The following is a 20,382-nucleotide window of genomic DNA, read 5'->3' on the forward strand; positions in this document are numbered from 1 at the left end:
CTAGCATTGACTCTTAAGCAGTCATACTGTTACAAGGGTGAGAAATAGACTTTATGTTTTCAGATCCCTTTCATACATCACCAAATGTGAGCTCTAACTAATATAGCTGATTAGTCTTTGGCTGAAAGCTCTTAAGTAATGTAGGTTAATGTGTTGTACTTTCAAGAATCACTGCAGACAGTGGTTAACAGCTATGTGTGGAGTTACAGAAAATTCATTCTTGGTTACCTACCAAGTGAGGGTATTCTGGACACAGGGTAGCTTTGACATTTTTAAAAACCCAGAATTTCTAAAAATTGCAGGTATTTGCCTTTTCTTCTGATTGTTGATTTCCTGCAATTTGGACTAGAACAAATGTACCTTTGTATCCCAATTCTCCCACCTCTATTATATTATAGCCAAGAGTGGAACATTATTAATCGAGAGAAACATAAACAATTCACTCCTTATTATCTCTGAGGAAGAATTAATTCTTATTGTACTTTGTGGAGCTTATTTATAGAAATGAATGGGTTTAAAAATCTGCCCCCTCAAGATCCCATGGTCCTATGGATCTTCTCATTCATATCACTGAAAGAAAATGTAATCATAATAGATATACTTATTTCGTAAAGTTTTTTATTTTCCATAGCAGAACTTGGGGATCCCAGGCTGTGAACCACAGTGAAAACAAAGCCCACAGCCAAAGTCTGCAAACCACTATGAGAATCGTCAGCCATCACTTGGAAGCACCAGAGCATCAGGCATTGTCCAAACGCAATTGTCGGAGTTCTTGCACCGATGAATGTTTCCCATTCATCTCCCCTCCTTTCTCTCCCTGCCAAAAACCCAACTCGATTTAAGCAGGCACAGTCTTCCAAGTCTTGGCTGTTAGTGTCCCCAAGAGATTTCAGGGAGATGCAGCCTTGGCTGAGGGTCAGAGCCAGAGGCTCCGTGAGGCTCAGTTCCCTCAGTGAAGGGCACAATGTCTGCGTTTGGGGAACAGCTGGAGCTTCGGAGGGAGAAAAGCAGTTTGGCAAGTGAGGAAAGAATGTACTTGTCACTTCAAGAGGCAAGAAACTTCAATTTCTCTCCTGCTTCTGCCAGCAAGTGTTTATTGGAAAGGAGAGTAGTGGTGATGGCGGGTGACTTTTGGTTAGGACTTTATGGAATGTTTCATGTTTATTTTACCTTTTCAAAGAGCAGATAAATGTACAAATCCCACAGTATAACTATTCTGAATTCTGCTCTTGTTTTTATTGGATAAGTGAGTGTTGTTCCTCAGAGTTATTTTTAAGAATGCTACCTCTGGCCCATTTTGAAACGCTGCTTGCTTTCCTTGTGTGTGAGCTAAAATTTGTTGTAGGGAATTTGGAAGAAAGTAGCAGAGGGTATTACATGGAAGGTGAAGGCCTACGGGAGGAAGAACTTGGTTCTGAGAGCACGAGGTGGATTTACAATGGGGTATCAGAAGGGGCTGTTCAGACAAAACATGGACTTTAAGCTGACACCAAAGGTGAGGTTATAAAAAGTTTGATGCAGTTGAGGGGGAAATAAAGTTTTTAAGATGTCCTAGTCTTTGGTTGTGTCTTGAGTGCTCTGATTTCCTTGGATTCTTATGAAAATGAACATAAGAGACTATTTTTTTCTATCTCTGAATTCCCTTTGTTAGACTTGGAAAGTGTCATCCAATCTTAAGTATTACTTATAAAATGAATAAGAAGTTCAATATTAATATTCAAAAAATAATAATTGTTACCATTTTAAGGTCTCTTATCTCCCTTCCTCAATTCCCAACATTTTTGTCTACTTCAGGATTCTTCTTTTAACTCTATCTGTTTTGTTTGTTTGTTTGTTTTTGTTTTTGTTTTAATTTGGCAGTGAGAAAGTTTATTAACTAGGTTTGGGGGGACAAATAGATCTAAAAGTTAAAATAGTGAATCGGTGGGAGGATTGGTAAGGGAACAAGTATTTTTTGAGTTCTGTCTGTGTGACAGACCCCTGTACTAGTTCCTTTCAAGAAAATGTGAAGTATAAAATATTATGTCCGTTTTAGAGAGGGGAGACTGAGACTCATAAAGGGTCCTCATAAATTGTCTCACATTATCTGATGTTCTATTAAATGGTAAAGTCAAGGTATCTGGCTATAAGCATGATTTTTATTCTAAAGCCCATATTCTTTCCACTGCCACACTTTTGTCTACATAATAAAATTTGGGTCGATTATGTTTTTATTGGTTAATCACTAAAAACTGATTGGTCAGCAGTAATCTGTATATATTTTTTATTACTCTTCTCGTGTTGTGATTCTAGGTAATGAGACTTAGTTGCAAGGACACAAGGGACCCCGGAATCTTCAAATATATAGTCACTTTGGGTTCCCAGATTTTCCCCAACTAGAATTAGTACTTCTTGAGAGAAAAGTAATATGTCGTGGTCTATTTGTCATTAACCACGATGAAATTCCTGGCCTGGCAGGGTTCATGCAAGCCACTTTAGAGATATGGCCTCCTCCACATCAGACTGTGTGCTAACTTAACGTTTAACTCGGGCACTCCTCTCTCGGGCCAAAACACCAGGTTTCCACTCAGCATCCCTGGTGTGAATCATAGTAACTGTTAGTAAAGTGTCTTTTGGGCTGCTGTTCTTAGAAGGGGCCTGTGAGCAAAGCAGGAACTTAGAATTTCATAGAGTCCTTCCCCGAGCAAGAACAGACAATGGGGATGTGAAGAAGTCAGTGAACTTCAGGGAATATTCTTGTAGCAACACCTTTTGTGGTCTTCTTTCTCCATTCATCAGCATCAAGAGCATTGCCAGTGAGTTGATGTATTGTTGTTTTTTTTTTAATTTTTAATTTTTTAAAATGTTTAAATATGATTTCCTTATCTACTAAGTTTTTCATTTTTGATCCCAGTATAGTTAACATACAGTGTTATTTAGTTTCAGGTGTACAGTGTAGTGATTCAACTATTCCATTCAATACAGGATGCTTCCCTATGTATCGTGGGGATGAAGTGCCCTCCTGCGTCCCCGTCACCTAGCTCACCCATCCCCCCACCCACCTCCTCTCTGGGGACCATCAGTTTCTTCTCTAGAACTAAGAGTCTGTTTCTTGGTTTGTGTATCTCTCTCTCTCTCTCTCTTTTTTTTCCTTTGCTGGTTTGTTTTGTTTCTTAAATTCCACATATGAGTGAGATCATATGGTATTTGTCTTTCTCTGACTGACTCATAACGCTGAGCATTATACTCTCTAGTCCCACCCATGTTGCTGCAAATGGCAAGATTTCATTCTTTTTATGACTGAATAATATTCTGTTGCATATGTAACCACATCTTCTTTAGCCATTCGCCAATCACTGGGCACTTGGACTGCTTCCACATCTTGGCTATTGTAACTAATGCTGCAGTAAAGAGAAGAGTGTATTTATCCCTCAGAATTAGTGTTTTTGTATTTTGGGGGTAAATAGCCAGTAGTGCAATTGCTGGATTGCAGGGTAGTTTGATTTTTAACCTTTTGAGGACCTTCCGTACTGTTTCCCGCAGTGACTGCGCCAGTTTGCATTTCTACCAGCAGGACACAAGAGTTCCTCTTCCTCCACATCCTTGTCAACACTTGTTATTTCTTGTGTTTTTGATGTTGGCCATTCTGACAGATGTAAGGTAGTTTTATTGTAGTTTTGATTTTCATTTTGAGTGAGGCTGAGTATTTTTCACGTGTCTGTTGGCCATATGACTTCTTTGGAGAAATGGCTGTTCATGTCGTCTGCCTGATTTTAAATTGGATTACTTAGATTTTTGAGCTAAATACATTCTTTATATATTTTGAATACTAATGCTTTATTAGATATGTCATTTGCATGGGGCACTGGGTGTGGTGCAAAAACAATGAATACTGTTATGCTGGAAATAAATAAATAAATTTAAAAAAAGGTATGTCATTTGCAAATATCTTCTCCCATTCAAAAGGTTATCTTTTAGTTTTGTTGGTGGTTTCCTTTGTTGTGAAGAAACCTTTTCTTTTTTTTTTTTTTTTTGATGTAGTCCCAATAGTTTACTTTTGCTTTTATTTCCCTTGCCTCAGGAGACATATCTAGAAAGATGTTGCTATGGCTGATGTCAGAGAAATTACTGCCTGTGCTCTCTTATAAGATTTGTATGGGTTTCATGTCTCATATTTAGGTCTTTAATCCATTTTGAGTTTATTTTTGTTTTTGATGGAAGAAACTGGTCCACTTTTATTCTTTTGCATAGAGCTGTCCAATTTTCCCGTCATTAGTTGAAAAGACTGTCTCCTTCCGGTTGCATTTTATTTCCTCCTGTGTTGAAGATTAATTAATCATATCATTGTAGGTTTATTTCTGGGTTTTCTATTCTGTTCTATTGATCTATGTGTCTGTTTTTGTGCCAGTGCCATACTGTTTTGATCACTATCGCTTTGTAATATAACTTGAAGTCTAAAACTGTGACACTTCCAGTTTCGTTTTTCTCTTTCAAAGTTGCTTTGGCTATACAGGGTCTTTTGTAGTTTCATATAAATTTTTAGGATCGTTTGTTCTAGTTCTGTGAAAAATGCTATTGGTATTTTGATAGAGATTGCATTAAATCTGTAGATTGCTTTAGGTAATATAGGCATTTTAACAATTTATTCTTTTGATCCATAAGCATGGGATATCTTTATATTTCTTTGTGACCATTGATGTATTAAGTGTCCACTTTGTGCAAATCATGGTGAGAACATTAATAATTTTTAGAAATTAGAAAAATACTTAACTCTTAGAGATTGTCACTTTGCTGTGTTCACAAATACCATAGTCAACACAAACACTGCCTAAGGAGTCTCTCAAACACTACAGAAATGTAGAAATATTTCTTATAAACCAGAATGTTTAATTAATCAGAACTCTTACTTTTCAAGCATTCTGAGAAATCAGTATTTTCCTATCACTTGCACCATGACACATCTGGGATGTTCAGTACACTTTATTCTGCATCTTTAACATTATATGTGATATACATGACAAATACGCATTTAAATAGTTACAGATAAATTCCAAGTGGCGTTGGTGTGCTCTAGTTCTCGTGAATTGAGGGATAATGTTTCTATGTTATTGTTTTCTATAGCAAGTCCTAAAAATGGCTGCACATGTCTGGCAATTTAAAGTTTCAATAAACTGGGGCACCTAGATGGCTAAGTCAGTTAAGCATCTAGCTCTTGATTTTGGATCAGGCCATGATCTCAGGGTCTCACTGACTGAAGCCCACATTGGTCTCTGCACTCAGTGGGGAGTCAGCTTGAGATTCTCTCCCTCTCCTTCTGCCCCTCTTGCTGCAAGCTCCATCTCTCTCTCTCTCCCCCACTCACTAAAATAAAAAGAAATCTTTTTAAAAAGTGTCAATAAACTATTGCTTGATAATAACAGTGATTTATTTCTCTTAAGGATTAAATAACTGGAAGTTTAATTTTGCACCCAAGTTTAAAAATAGCATATATCAGGGCCCCTTAATAAGGTGCACCTTAAGCATCAGCCTTAGGCTCAGGTCATGATCCCAGGATCCGTCATCACTTGCTCAGAGGGAAGCCTGCTTCTCCCTCACTCCCCCAGCTTGTGTTCCCTCTCTTGCTGTGTCTCTCTTTGTCAAATAAATAAAGCTTTAAAAAATAGTATATATCATATAGAATTGCTGATATGAGTCTAGTAGAACTTTGCCATTAAATCTACTGGATAGAATATGTAAAACGATCTGTCTCTTGACTAAACTGTACCTCTAGGGCAAAGTAGATTAGAAGAGTTGTCCAGAGTGACACAACTTTACAGGCTCACCTTGCTGCTGCTTTATTGTAAAATTGAACCTATTGTAATAGATATACTCTTATGAGTCTAAAATTGAAGAACCTATTTATAGATATTATACTCCAATATGTTAGTGATTTACTGGATGAATTATTAAATAAAAGAATATTTATAAAAGGACTATTTTTTAATAGGTTTCCTAGTTTGGGAGAAGATATTTGCAAATGATATATATGATGAGGAGATAAATAACTTATATAAAGAACTTACACAACTTAACACACATAAAAAAATCTAATGAAACTGGCAAATCTCAACTATACTTCAATTTAAAAACATGGGCAGAATTATCACCACTGCTATTCAACATAGTACTAGGAGTCCTAGCCTCAGCAATCAGACAACAAAAGGAAATTAAAGGCATCCAATTTGGCAAAGAAGAAGTCAAATTATCACTCTTCGCAGATGATATGATACTCTATGTGGAAAACCCAAAAGACTCCACTCCAAAACTGCTAGAACTTGTACAGGAATTCAGTAAAGTGTCAGGATATAAGATCAATGCACAGAAATCAGTTGCATTTCTCTACACCAACAACAAGACAGAAGAAAGAGAAATTAAGGAGTCGATCCCATTTACAATTGCACCCCAAACCATAAGATACCTAGGAATAAACCTAACCAAAGAGGCTAAGAATCTATACTCAGAAAACTATAAAGTACTCATGAAAGAAATTGAGGAAGACACAAAGAAATGGAAAAATGTTCCATGCTCCTGGATTGGAAGAATAAATATTGTGAAAATGTCTATGCTACCAAAAGCAATCTACACATTTAATGCAATTCCTATCAAAGTACCATCCATCTTTTTCGAAGAAATGGAACAAATAATTTTAAAATTTATATGGAACCAGAAAAGACCTCAAATAGCCAAAGGGATATTGAAAAACAAAGCCAAAGTTGGTGGCATCACAATTCCGGACTTCAAGTTTTATTACAAAGCTGTCATCATCAAGACAGCATGGTACTGGCACAAAAACAGACACATAGACCAATGGAACAGAATAGAGAGCCCAGAAATAGACCCTCAACTCTATGGTCAACTAATCTTTGACAAAGCAGGAAAGAATGTCCAATGGAAAAAAGACAGCCTCTTCAATAAATGGTGTTGGGAAAATTGGACAGCCACGTGCAGAAAAATGAAATTGGACCATTTCCTTACACCACACACAAAAATAGACTCAAAATGGATTAAGGACCTCAATGTGAGAAAGGAATCCATCAAAATCCTTGAGGAGAACACAGGCAGCAACCTCTTCGACCTCAGCTGCAGCAACATCTTCCTAGGAACATCGCCAAAGGCAAGGGAAGCAAAGGCAAAAATGAACTTTTAGGATTTCATCAAGATCAAAAGATTTTGCACAGCAAAGGAAACAGTTAACAAAATCAAAAGACAACTGACAGAATGGGAGAAGATATTTGCAAACGACATATCAGATAAAGGACTAGTGTCCAAAATCTATAAAGAACTTAGCAAACTCAACACCCAAAGAACAAATAATCCAATCAAGAAATGGGCAGAGGACATGAACAGACGTTTCTGCAAAGAAGACATCCAGATGGCCAACAGACACATGAAAAAGTGCTCCATATCACTCGGCATCAGGGAAATACAAATCAAAACCACAATGAGATATCACCTCACACCAGTCAGAATGGCTAAAATCAACAAGTCAGGAAATGACAGATGCTGGCGAGGATGCGGAGAAAGGGGAACCCTCCTAACTGTTGGTGGGAATGCAAGCTGGTGCAACCACTCTGGAAAACAGCATGGAGGTTCCTCAAAATGTTGAAAATAGAACTGCCCTATGACCCAGCAATTGCACTACTGGGAATTTACCCTAAAGATACAAATGTAGTGATCCAAAGGGGCATGTGCACCCGAATGTTTATAGCAGCAATGTCCACAATAGCCAAACTATGGAAAGAACCTAGATGTCCATCAACAGATGAATGGATAAAGAAGATGTGGTATATATACACAATGGAATACTATGCAGCCATCAAAAGAAACGAAATCTTGCCATCTGCGACAATATGGATGGAACTAGAGCGTATCATGCTTAGCGAAATAAGTCAAGCAGAGAAAGACAACTATCATATGATCTCCCTGATATGAGGAAGTGGTGATGCAAGATGGGGGCTTAAGTGGGTAGGAGAAGAATCCATGAAACAAGATGGGATAGGGAGGGAGACAAACCATAAGTGACTCTTAATCTCACGAAACAAACTGTGGGTTGCTGGGGGGAGGGGGGTTGGGAGAAGGGGAGTAGGGTTATGGACATTGGGGAGGGTATGTGCTTTTGGGTAAATTGGAAGGGGAAGTGAACCATGAGAGACTATGGACTCTGAAAAACAATCTGAGGGGTTTGAAGTGGTGGGGGGGTGGGAGGTTGGGGTACCAGGTGGTGGGTATTATAGAGGGCACAGCTTGCATGGAGCACTGGGTGTGGTGAAAAAATAATGAATACTGTTTTTCTGAAAATAAATAAATTGGAAAAAAAATAAAACATAAAAACATGGGCAGAGAACCTGAACAGGTATTTTTCCAAAGAAGATATGCAGATGGTGAACAGACACGCGAGAAGATGCTCGATGTCATTAATCATCAGGGAAATACAAATCAAAACCATGATGAGATATCACCTTACTCCTGTCAGAATGGCTGGAATAAAAAAGACAAAAGGTAAGTGTTGGCAAGGGTGTGAAGTAAAGAAAACCCTCATGTAGTATTGGTAGGAATGTAAATTGATGCAGTCACTGTGAAAAATAGTGTGGAAGTCCCTCAAAACATTATAAATAGAAATACCATAAGATCCACTAATTCTACTACTGGGTATTTACCCAAAGAAAACAAAACACTAATTTGAGAAGATATATGCATTCCCATTTTTATTGTAGCATTACAATAAATTTACAATTTACAACTGCAATAGCCAAGATACGGAAACAACTTAAGTGTCCATCGATAGGTGAATGCATAAAGAAGATGTGGGTATATCCACAATGGAGAATATTCCTCAGCCATATAAAGGAATGAAATCTTGCCAATTGTGATAACATAGGTGGATCTAGAGGGTCTTATGATAAGTGAAAGAAGGCAGAGAAAGACAAATACCATGTAATTTCACTTAAAGAGACAAACAAAGCAAGGCAGACCCATAAATTCAGAGAACAAACTGATGGTTGCTGGAGGGGGGAGAAGGATAGGAGGACGGACAAAATGGGTGAAAGGACTGGAAGGTTCAGGCTTCCAGTTATGGAATGAGTAAGTCGTGGGAACAAAAGGTACAGTGTTGGAGGGGATAGAGTCAATGGTGTTGTAATAGTATTGTATGGTAACAGATGTAGCTGTGCTTATGGTGAGCATAAACATAAGGTATATGCTTGTTGAATCATTACGTTGTACACCTGAAAGTAATATTGCACTGTGTATCAATTATAGTTCAATTAAGAGACTATAAACCTTGCCTGGGGGTGTATCAAATAGTCAACGTACCAAGTCTGGTCTTTTCTAGGACTCTGGATTACCACCAAATGTGGTCTGTTCCTCACCTTTTGGCCTCGTTACTCACTCAGTTTTGTTAATGCTTGAATTGCCTGTCATCAGGGAAACAGAGCTTAGCAAATCCACCAAAGTGCTGTGTATAGCAGCATAGCAGGGACATAACCATGCCTATCGCTGCTGATAGACTGCTTGATTAAACCTTGTCTTTGCTTTTCACTGGATTTTGACCTTGGTCAAATTATCTGACCTCTGAGTCTCAGTGTCATCATCTGGAAAAGGTAGGGTAATAAAGTACCTCATATGTTACTATTGTAGTGAAATAATGTGACTAAAATGTGAAGTGTGAATGAAATGATGCTTCTCGAGCACTTAGCCCATTCCTGGCAATACTAAAGGCTCAGTAGATGTTAGATAACGACAATAATTTGTGTTGTGGATTTTCAATGGTTTGTTACTATCATGACTGCTTTTATTACATAAAGCAGAAAGTTAATATATAAATTTATATGAAACATAGTATAGTACCAGGAATGCTTAGGCAGGTTCTCAAAAGTACTTCATTTCTTGGTTTAAGGTTAATTTAGATATAGAACTGGTAGATAGAAAGCTGTCTGATTAATGAGGTCAGAACAAATGAACATAGGGGAAGGGAAGGAAAATAAAATAAGATAAAAACAGGGAAGCAAACCATAAGAGACTCTTAACTATAGGAAAAAAAAAATCAGGGTTGCTGGAGGGGAGGTGGGTGGGGGAAAGGGATAAATGGCTGATGGGCGTTAAGGAAGACAGTTGATGTAATGAGCACTGGGTGTTGTATGCAATGATGAATCACTAAATTCTACCCCTGAAACTAACAATACACTAAATGTTAGCTAAATTGAATTTAAATAAAAAAACAAATAAAATCTTTAAGAAAAGATTAGTTTATGGACAAATTAAATCCTGGGTTGTTTGTTTTATTTCTTTTTTTTTTTGCCTTTAGCTGATATTAACTCACCTTAACATAGTAATCTCCAGTTATCTCTGCTGGTAAAAAGCTTATTGGCCACTGTATTTACTGTTGATTAATTCTTTTTATTGAACTAAAATTTACATAACATAAAATTAACCATTTTAGAGTATAATTTATTGGCATTTACTATATTCATAATGTGGAAACATTTCCTCATAGTAATTACAAAACATTTTTATCACTCTGAACAAGACCTCATACCCACTAAGTAGTCCCTCCCCATTTCCACGCCTTCCCACCCATCCAACCCAGGCACCCACCAATCTACTTTCTGTCTTTGGGATTTATTTATTTTGGATATTTCATGTAGATAGAGTCCTACAATATGTGACCTTTTAGAATTCTACAATTATGTGACCTAGCTTCTGTCACTAAGCCCAATGTTTTTGAGGTTTATACGCATTATAGCATGTGTTGGTACTCACGGCTGAGTAATTTTTTGAAACAGCTTCAGGAGAATAGGTATTATTTCTTCTTTGAATATTTGGTAGAATTCTCAAGGGAATCCATCAGGTCCTGGGCTCTTGTTTTTTGGGAGGTTTTTGATCACTGCTTCAATCTCGTTACTAGATATTGGCTAATTCAGGTTGTCAATTTCTTCCTGATTCAGTTTTGGAAGTTTATAGGTTTCCAGGAACGCATCCGTTTTTGTCTATGTGGCTTAACTTATTGGCATATAACTGTTGATAATAATTTCTGGTGATTGTTTCTATTTCTTTGGTATTAGTCATGATCTCTCCCTTTTCATTCATAATTTTAGAAGTTTGGGTCCTCTCTCTTTTCTTTTGGATTAGTTTGGCCAATGGTTTATCAATCTTATTGATTCTTTCAAAAAACTATCTTCTAGTTTCATTGATGTGTTCTACTGTATCTCTAGTTTCTAACTCATTAATCTCTGCTCTAATCTTGATTATTTTCCTTTTTGAGTGTGGGGTTGGCTTAATTTGTGTTAATTCTCCAGTTCTGGCACCATACACAAAGATGAACTCGATATGGATAAAAGACCTCAATGTGAGGCAGGAATCTATCCAAATCCTAGAGGAGAACATAGGCAGTAACCTCTTTGACATCAGCCACAGCAACTTCTTTCAAGATATGTCTCCAAAGGCAAAGGAAGTAAAAGCAAAAATGAACTTTTGGGACTTCATCAAGATCAAAAGCTTCTGCACAGCAAAGGAAATAGTCCACAAATGAAAGAGGCAATCCACAGAATGGGAGAAGATATTCGCAAATGACACTACAAAGGGCTGATATCCAAGATCTGTAAAAAACTCCTCAAACTAAACACACACAAAACAGATAATCACATCAAAAAATGGGCAAAAGACATGAACAGACACTTCTCCAAAGAAGACATACAAATGGCTAACAGACACATGAAAAAAAGGTTCATCATCACTAGCCATCAGGGAGATTCAAATCAAAAGCACATTGAGATACCCCCTTACACAAGTTAGAATGGCCAAAATTAACAAGACAGTAAACAACATGTGTTGGAGAGGATGTGGAAAAAGGGGAACTCTCTTGCACTGTTGGTGGGAATGCAAGTTGGTGTAGCCACTTTGGAAAACAGTGTGGATATTCCTTAAGAAATTAAAAATAGAGCTACCCTATGACCCTGCAATTACACTACTGGGTATTTGGCCCAAAGATACAGATGTTGTGAAATGAAGGGCCATCTGTACCCCAATGTTCATAGCAGCAAGGGCCACAGTTGCCAAACTGTGGAAAGAACCAAGATGCCCTTCAAAAGATGAATGAATAAAGAAGATATGCTCCATATATACAATAGAATATTATGCCTCCATCAGAAAGGATGAATACCCAACTTTTGTATGAACATGGACGGGACTGGAAGAGATTCAGCTGAGTGAAATAAGTCAAGCAGAGAGAGTCAAGTATCATATGGTTTCACTTACTTGTGGAGCATAAGGAATAACATGGAGAACATGGGGGAGATGGAGAGGAGAAGGAAATTCGGGGGAATTGGAGGGAGAGACAAACCATAAGAGACTGTGGACTCTGAGAAACAAACTGAGGGTTTTGGAGGGGATGGGGGTGGGGGGGTTGGGTGAGCCTGGGTGGTGGGTATTATGGAGGGCACGTATTGCATGGAGCACTGAGTGTGGTACATAAACAATGAATGCTGAAACACTGAAAAGAAATAAAGTAAAATGGGGGGGGGGAGAAATTGTGCCAGTTTAAGGAGTCTGGGAAAGGATTCTTGCTGAAAGATTGCATCATGCATTTGCAAACATAAATCAATTTTAAACCAAATTTTCCTTGAATGTGGTAGTTGAAGAATGAATTTTCTTTGTTAGCCAGTGTATGAGCAGAATCAGAATACTTTCACCGCCAAAAGCACCATTTAGTTATTCTTAAGATTATAATGAATTTACTCTGCTTCAGAATTGCTTTATGTCCCACATTTTAATCTAGGAGTAATTTCATGATACTTTTATGTGGCTAGCATAATTCAAGATTTGAACATAAGCGCTTATGCATAATCTTCAATAATAGTTTTGTGATGTATGGACTGGCCAGGAATTAGATAAGGTCTGTACACCCAGGAGTTTGACATGTTTTATTAAAGAATATAGTAAATCAAGAGGTGGGGAGACAGAAACATATGTGAGTAAAAGACAGAAAAACAAGTTACATGAAGAATGGCTAAAGCAATGAATATAATTTAGCTTAAAGAAGAGATATTTGAAGAATTATATGGAAAATGCTGACCACCTGGATCTTTCTCTTTATTGAGCATATGGGATAATGAACTTAATCAATATAAGTTAAAAATATGAATACTGAATTCAAAGAGACAGGTTAGAATCCCATCTCCAATCACTTATTTGCAGTTTGTAACTTCAGGCAGATTCCTTAACTGGCTTCAATTTTTGAATAGGAAAAATAAATATATAGCAATAATTATCTAAGAAGGTAGTTGTGAGGATTAAGTGAGCTCATCTTTGCACCCTGATGCACCATAAATGTCCACTAAGCTATTTTTATAGTTTGAAGAGAAGGACATTTAAATGTTGGACTAGATCTTCAAAGGAATGGATTCTTCCCTTGAGAGCCATGAGACTGTGAGGGGGTCCCCTCTGTCCACAAGCAACATTCTTCTCCAGATGATCCATTTATGTATTTTTCTAGCTCGCAATCCTAGCAGCAAACTATAAATAAGGAGCAGCTGTTGTAAAAATCCTTTTTGCTCTTTCATGTTGGCTTGCTATCTCTGGGAAGAAAATTTTTGCTGTTTAAATTCTATGCTTGTCACCCTGAATGTGGGTTGGAATTGGGGTCCTGCTGCAGATGGGGCTATACCAAAGCTACCACTGGGGACCAGTGCCCAGAGGTAGGCTGCTCTGGGTGCCCTGCCCTTGTTTCTCAGACAAGCCTCACACTTCAGTAAGACAGGCCAAATCTGCCTGCTACTTTCTTTAAAGCCACGGGTGGTTTCTCTGCCAGGGTACGGGCCAGGGACTCGACATTCTCCAGGAAGAGTCTCCCCCAGTGACTATCGGAGTTGCTGGGTGGGTTCTTGAGCTCCTTTATCCCTCAGGTGAGACAATTCTCTTCTATGTTGTTTTCTCACAGGGCCCCACCCTGGGAACCCACGTGGACCCACTTTTATTTGCTCCCTCCTCTTTCTTGTCTCACTTCCCCCACTTTCCTTTTGGTGTTTTGGGGGATTACCTCTCAAATAAGTGGCTTGCATTAAAAATTCTTGTTTCAGAGTCTGCTCTGGGGGGAGCCAGACTGAGGCATGGTGTCAGGGGTCATCTGTCATGATTTGTTGATAAGCGTTTTGCAGCTTTATGGAGATACAATGGACACATAGTTGTGTAAGTTTAAGGTCTATAAAGTGTATATTTTGATACACGTATATATGTCTTATGTGTTTTCAGAGCAGGGAACATCAAAATAGAGATTATGGGAGATTTGATGTGAATGGGAAAGGTTGGGATATATGGTGGGGGGCACTGAAAAGATGAGTGTCCATTTGCTTTAATTAAAAACATCTAATTGAGTGTTAAGCGCCAGACACTGGTCTAAATCCTGCTAGTGTAAGAGATGGGTGCTGTCCTGGACAGATTCACACTCTTCTAGGAAAGACAATCTTAGTAATTCATCACTAAATTTCAAGATGATCCAAGACTTAGAAAGCTGAGAACAAAGTGCTGTGGGAGTACAGACGAGAGAGAAACTCAACAGGCTGATAGGGATGTACCTCAAATTCACAAAGGAAGTCGGTTTGTGCTAAAGGACGAGTAGGACTTTGGTGGACTCAAGTTGAGACGTGCCATCTGGGCAAGAAGAGCAACCTGCATCTGCATAGAGTTTGAAGTTGCTTGGAGTGTTTGCGTGGACAGTTGAAGAAAAGCTAATTGTGGGGTGGAGAAGAGGCAGGAGATCAGGCTGAGAGAATGTAAAAGGTCTGATTAGGAAAAGTCTTGTCTGTTTCAACTGTAGAACAGATGGCAGGAGCATGAAGGGCTTCATGACCAGAAAATGCAACTGCGATGCCTCGTCCCAACACTTCCTTTCTGCTTGTCTCTAGTTCAAGGAGAAAAGAGAGAGAAGAGGCTCAGGACAGAGGCTGCGTATTTTCAGGTGCATTCATTACTGATTATAACGTGCCAGACCCTATGCTAGTGTGTACTTTCCAAACCTTATCCTGTTTCATCCTCACGGTAAGCCTGCAAGGTAGGACTACTGAGCTGTTTTGCTGGGGGACATTGAGGCTTAGAAGAGGTCTAGAAAATTGTGAGATTTGGAATCACGGATGGCTACCTGATTCAAAAGCCCTTAAACACTATACCGTATTACTTCTCTCCTGGAAGAAGCAAATGTGTAGTAGGCAGATGCTGCGGAGGTCACCTTTCCTGGACGGGGGTGACAGCTCAGTGGAGACCACTGAAGGCAGAGGCCCACTTGCTGAGTTCTGCTCATTTGGAGCAGCAAAAGTCAGAAGACACAAAAGGAAGAGCCATCATGTGGAAAGTTGTTTGTTTTGTTATTTACTTTGGCAAAGTCTCCAGAAAATATTTTGGGTTTGGAGTATTTGTTTTTTCATCAGATTCATCCTTAGCAACTGTTAAAAGCATCCAACAGATGACAAGAGAATAAAAAACAACAACAACAACACTTAAACCATCAACAGTGGCAAAGCCAGTGCCACAGAGTAAGTGACTGTTGGTTTTGGTTAACCATTTCCTGGACGAGCCCGCGTACTCCACTGTCATACTTCCGTACCACCTCAGAGTCGAACTTTTCTTCTGCAGAAGGCTTAAGGAAACAAAACTTTTCTGCTATGGTCCCAGCATTTTTGAACTACTTAATTTTTTTTTGGACTTTAACATCTGTCTTAAGGACACAGTTACTTGACAGAAAATGCTTGTCATTAACTTGTCATTTAACACTTGAGAAAGTTGGGCCTTTTTTTTTTTTTTAAGATTTTATTTATTTATTTGACAGAGGGAGAGATCACAAGTAGGCAGAGAGGCAGGCAGAGAGAGAGGGAAGCAGGCTCCCCGCTGAGCAGAGAGCCTGATGCGGGGCTCGATCCCAGGACCCTGAGATCATGACCTGAGCCGAAGGCAGAGGCTTTAACCCACTGAGCCACCCAGGTGCCCCGAGAAAGTTGGGCCTAATTGATGTGACTTAAAGTTTTTTTTACAAACAGAATTCTGAAATCTAGAGAGATAAGAAAAATAAGATGGATCCTATGTTTTCATAAATAAATAGTGGAAACCAGACATATAAATGATTTTGAAAATTTTAAGCACTGTGCATTCTTGCTATGCTAGAATAGAAGAGGGAAGCAGTAGGGAGACAATATGGAAAATGCCAAAGTACTTTTTTTTTTTTTTCAAGTAGGCTTCCAGGCTTGAACTCGGGACACTGAGATCAAAACCTGAGCTGAAATGAAGGGTTGGATACTTAACCCATTGTGCCACCCGGGTAGCCAAAGTACCTTTTAAACATGTGACTGAAGCATTAATGAAATTAATTAATTAAAAAAAGAAGTCTCACAATGGTCAGTGTAATGTAAAACATTTTTTCAAATAAAACATTATTTGAAACATCCCATTTCTGTAATGGATGTTAAAACACCCACATCATCCGATTCCCTAAAGACTGCCGTCCACACTTACAAGAGGACCATTGCATATGTGAACTGGACATTTTGAGCAGTGATTGTTTCAGGCAACAGTCTTATATTAAGGATTTGAGTCAATTTTCCATCAGCTACTTGATCCCTACCTCTCCATTAGAATCAGAATTGATCCCTACCTCTCTGTTAGAATCAGAACAATGTTTACTGTTTATCAGGCTCCCAGTGGTCTTTGAGAATCAACCTGAACATGTTAACTTGCTGCTCCTGGTGATGCTTGACGGTTATGCCTCTTCAGACTGAAGAGGGGAAAATCTAACGCATTCATCTGAAAGCTTTATTTGCTATGGGAATTTGCTTTGGCTAATGCAATGTTTAAGACCTGCTGGTTCACTCAGAGGTCAAGGAACATTTATGTAAGGAATCTTCAATAACATTCTTGCAGCTTGGCGAGCGGAGAATGCCCTGATGCCAGTTTTCCCCTCTTTTGAATATTAAATTTGTGTATGCCTTCGTCTAAATTCCCACTACACAGTGAAACTGTTTTCAAAATATGCAGATAACATCATGTAAAGTCAGAGCATTTGTTTTACTTTTATTTCCTTTTCAGGGATTTTCTTTTCTGGTTTATCAAAAGCACTGTTTTTGAAGCATTGGTCATAACCAAAACCTGCATTATGAAAACATCTTTTACCAAACAAGTCAGTTTGCATTAAAATGCTCCCTAAGGGGATGTTTCCCTGCATTTCCCAAAGTATGTTCTGCAAACTTCTCATTCTAAACCCTGGTGAAAATGTTTTCTGTGATTAAGTAAGTTTGAGTAATTCCAGGAATGGGGTGACACCGCTTGCTTTCTTCCACTTTCAGTTTGAAAGTATTTGACTCCCCTGTTGAACCTGTCGGCTTTGGGATGTGGGTGAGGCTGTAGGCACTGGTAGGTCCTTTTGGTGAGAATTGGTACAGGGTTTGCTTGGATTACAGAGCACTGTGTAAGCCCATGTCAAGCACAAGGCACTTAACCTCAGAAAATCTTGGGGGGGAACATCGACCTCAGTTTCGGGTGTGTGTTAAGTCTCCCCCTCCCTAGATGTTCACAGACCAAGAGAGAGCTGAAAGGCTAATTTGCATCTACTCTGCCAGTCAGAGTGGGAAATGACAGGGAAATTCTGCAGGACTGGTACCCTGATTTTTCATCACACGCCCCAGATGCTGAGAACCCTTTGCCTGTCACTGCCCACAGATCTCACTGCCCTTTACGGTTTCTTAGCAATAAAACCCAAATCCCAAAGAAGCGACAAAGAAAGATAGCAACCTAGTTGAGAGCCACCGAAGAGAGAAAGATCAAGTGGGGCTATCAGAACGTGCCACAGAAGAAAGGAAATAGAATCACCGGAGAGGACATCCCGGCTCAAGATGGCGATGTAGGAGGATCCCCAGTTCACCTCCTCCCATGGACAAGCCCAATCTGCAGTTACATAGAGAACAAAGTCTCCTGGGAATAACAAACAAACAAAAATAAAAACTTAAAAATTATCTGAGCAACTCCCGTGCATCTGGTGATCGAAAGAAGTGTTGCTTCGAAGCAGGTAGGAGAAGCTAGGACACAACCTTGCCATAAGCCCTGTCCCCAGTGCAGTGACCCACAACTGGGAGTGAACTCCAAACAGCGAGCTTCCTCCTGAAGAGGACAGGCTTGAACCCTACATCAAGCATCCAACTTTTTTTTTTCCTAAGGATTTTATTTATTTGTTTGACAGACAGAGATCCCAAGTAGGCAGAGAAAGAGGGAGGAGGAAGCAGGCTCCTTGCTGAGCAGAGAGCCCGATGTGGGGCTTGATCCCAGGACCCTGAGATCCTGACCTGAGCCAAAGGTAGAGGCTTAACGCACTGAGGCACCCAGGCGCCCCAAGCACCCAACTTTTAAGACCTGAGAGACAAGCCCTAAAACATCTAGCTTTGAAAAATACCGGGGCTCACGTCCATGGGACCCACAAGGCTATGAGGCTCTGAGAAACAGCTCATAAAGTATTTGAGCCCTTGGACTCACCAGCCTCGGAGCTCAGTGCAGCAGCAGTGGATAGAGAGTTGCCCAGACTTTGTGTGCACGAAGCTCATTGGCTACTTTTAAAGCCCTGGTCTAGGGGCAAGCATCTAATTCATCACACCTGTACGGGCCTGCTGGCTGTGAGTACCTTCTTCACACTCTCCCTCTGCGTCCCTCTAGCCAGCAGGTGCTATCTTTTTTTCTGTATTTTCTCTCTCTCTCTCTCTCTCTCTCTCTGTCTCTTTCTTTCCTGCAGGCCCCACTTCTATGTTCTCCCTCTGCCTCATGCCAGCCAGTGGCCACCCTCATGGTGCTCTCCCTCTGCCTTACTCCAGAGCATCAGTGTTTCCTGGAGGGGAGCTTTTCCGTGTGTCTGGTGCTCCTGGTTTTGTAGCTGCCACCCAGGGGACAACCTTTGGTCACCTGGCTCTTGAGGCCAGGAGTGCTTATGATCCTGAGTGCCATGGGACAGTATTAATCAGAGAGACAGCTGTTGGCAGGCTACCACTCTTGGCGCACTGCACAAACGGCAGACGGAGACCACTCCTGTCTTTCGTCAAAAAGGCCTGCTTGCTGCGGCTTGTCCTGGAGCTTTGGTCCGAGGGGCAGGCTTCTGGTCTGGCACATACCTAGAGGCCAACAGAGGTGCCCTCCGGGAATGGAGGCTTATGAACATGATCCTTGCACTCTTCCTCTGCCCAGCTACTGCCTACTGTATCCCCACAAACAAACTTACATGCTCGTCCAGTGCCCTGATTTTTGCAACTTGCCACCAGGGGACACCTGTACACTGCCTGACTCGGGTGGCCAGTGGGGCTCAGGCTTGCTGTCCCACAGGACTGGTGTATTTGCATACTTTAAAAGCTGCTGCCCGAGGGCCTGGCTTCTAATCAGCTAGATGGAAATTACGACGGAAGAGATAAAAGATTGGAGGGTAAATCCAGGAAACTGAACATATGGGTAGTAGGTATTCAGAAGGGGAAGAGAGGACAGATGGAGGAGATCCTGTCAAATTGTAGGGAAATGTTTTTCAAGGCTGAGCTGTCTGGAGTCTGAGGATTTAAAGCACTCACAGGGCTCCAGGCTGAACCATTCAGAAAAGATACACAATTATTTTCTGGTCAAATTCTTAAACTTTAATGGATAAAGAAAAAACTTTTTACAGTCTCCCAGGAAGAAAGATTAAATTATCTACTGAGATAAAAGAATCATAATGCCACTAGACTACCCAACTGTAAACAAAGGAAACTAAAAGACAATTGAATAACATCAGAGAAAAAGAGTCACACCTCAAGAACGCTACATCCAGCCAACGTATTATTCACCTGCATAGACATTCAAGGATTGGTGATAAGACAGCGTCGTCCAAGTAACCCCTCTGAGAAAAATATTTGAGATAGTCCAACTGAGATATAAATGAACTCAAACTAAGAATCAGGCCAGAGGAAAGATGAAGAGGACAGGAATAAATGATGAACGAGGAGCCTTGCCATAGAACGGATTCACTTTCAGTGGACGGGTATTTTCCAAGTGCCTAATACATACCAACATGGTTGTTGACAACAAGGATACTGCAGGGACTAAGATAAACAAGAATTAAATCTTAATGGGTGAATATAATCTATCTGAGAATGAATAACATAATGTGTGATTAAGGATGGCTGAAGCACAGGGAATACATTGTATTGGATTTAAAAATAAATACTAAAATATGCCCACAAAGCCTAAGAGAAGGGGGTGGGGAAGCACAAATGCATTATGAAATTCTCATGGGGGAGAGGGAGACGACAGGTGTTGGGGACTGGGAGAGTGAGATTAAAAATCCTTTAAAGAACTTTCTCTATTGGGGAAGAGTGGCAAAGCAGT

This window comes from Neovison vison, chromosome 11 (genome assembly GCF_020171115.1).
Source record: "Neovison vison isolate M4711 chromosome 11, ASM_NN_V1, whole genome shotgun sequence".
Lineage (NCBI taxonomy): Eukaryota > Metazoa > Chordata > Mammalia > Carnivora > Mustelidae > Neogale > Neogale vison.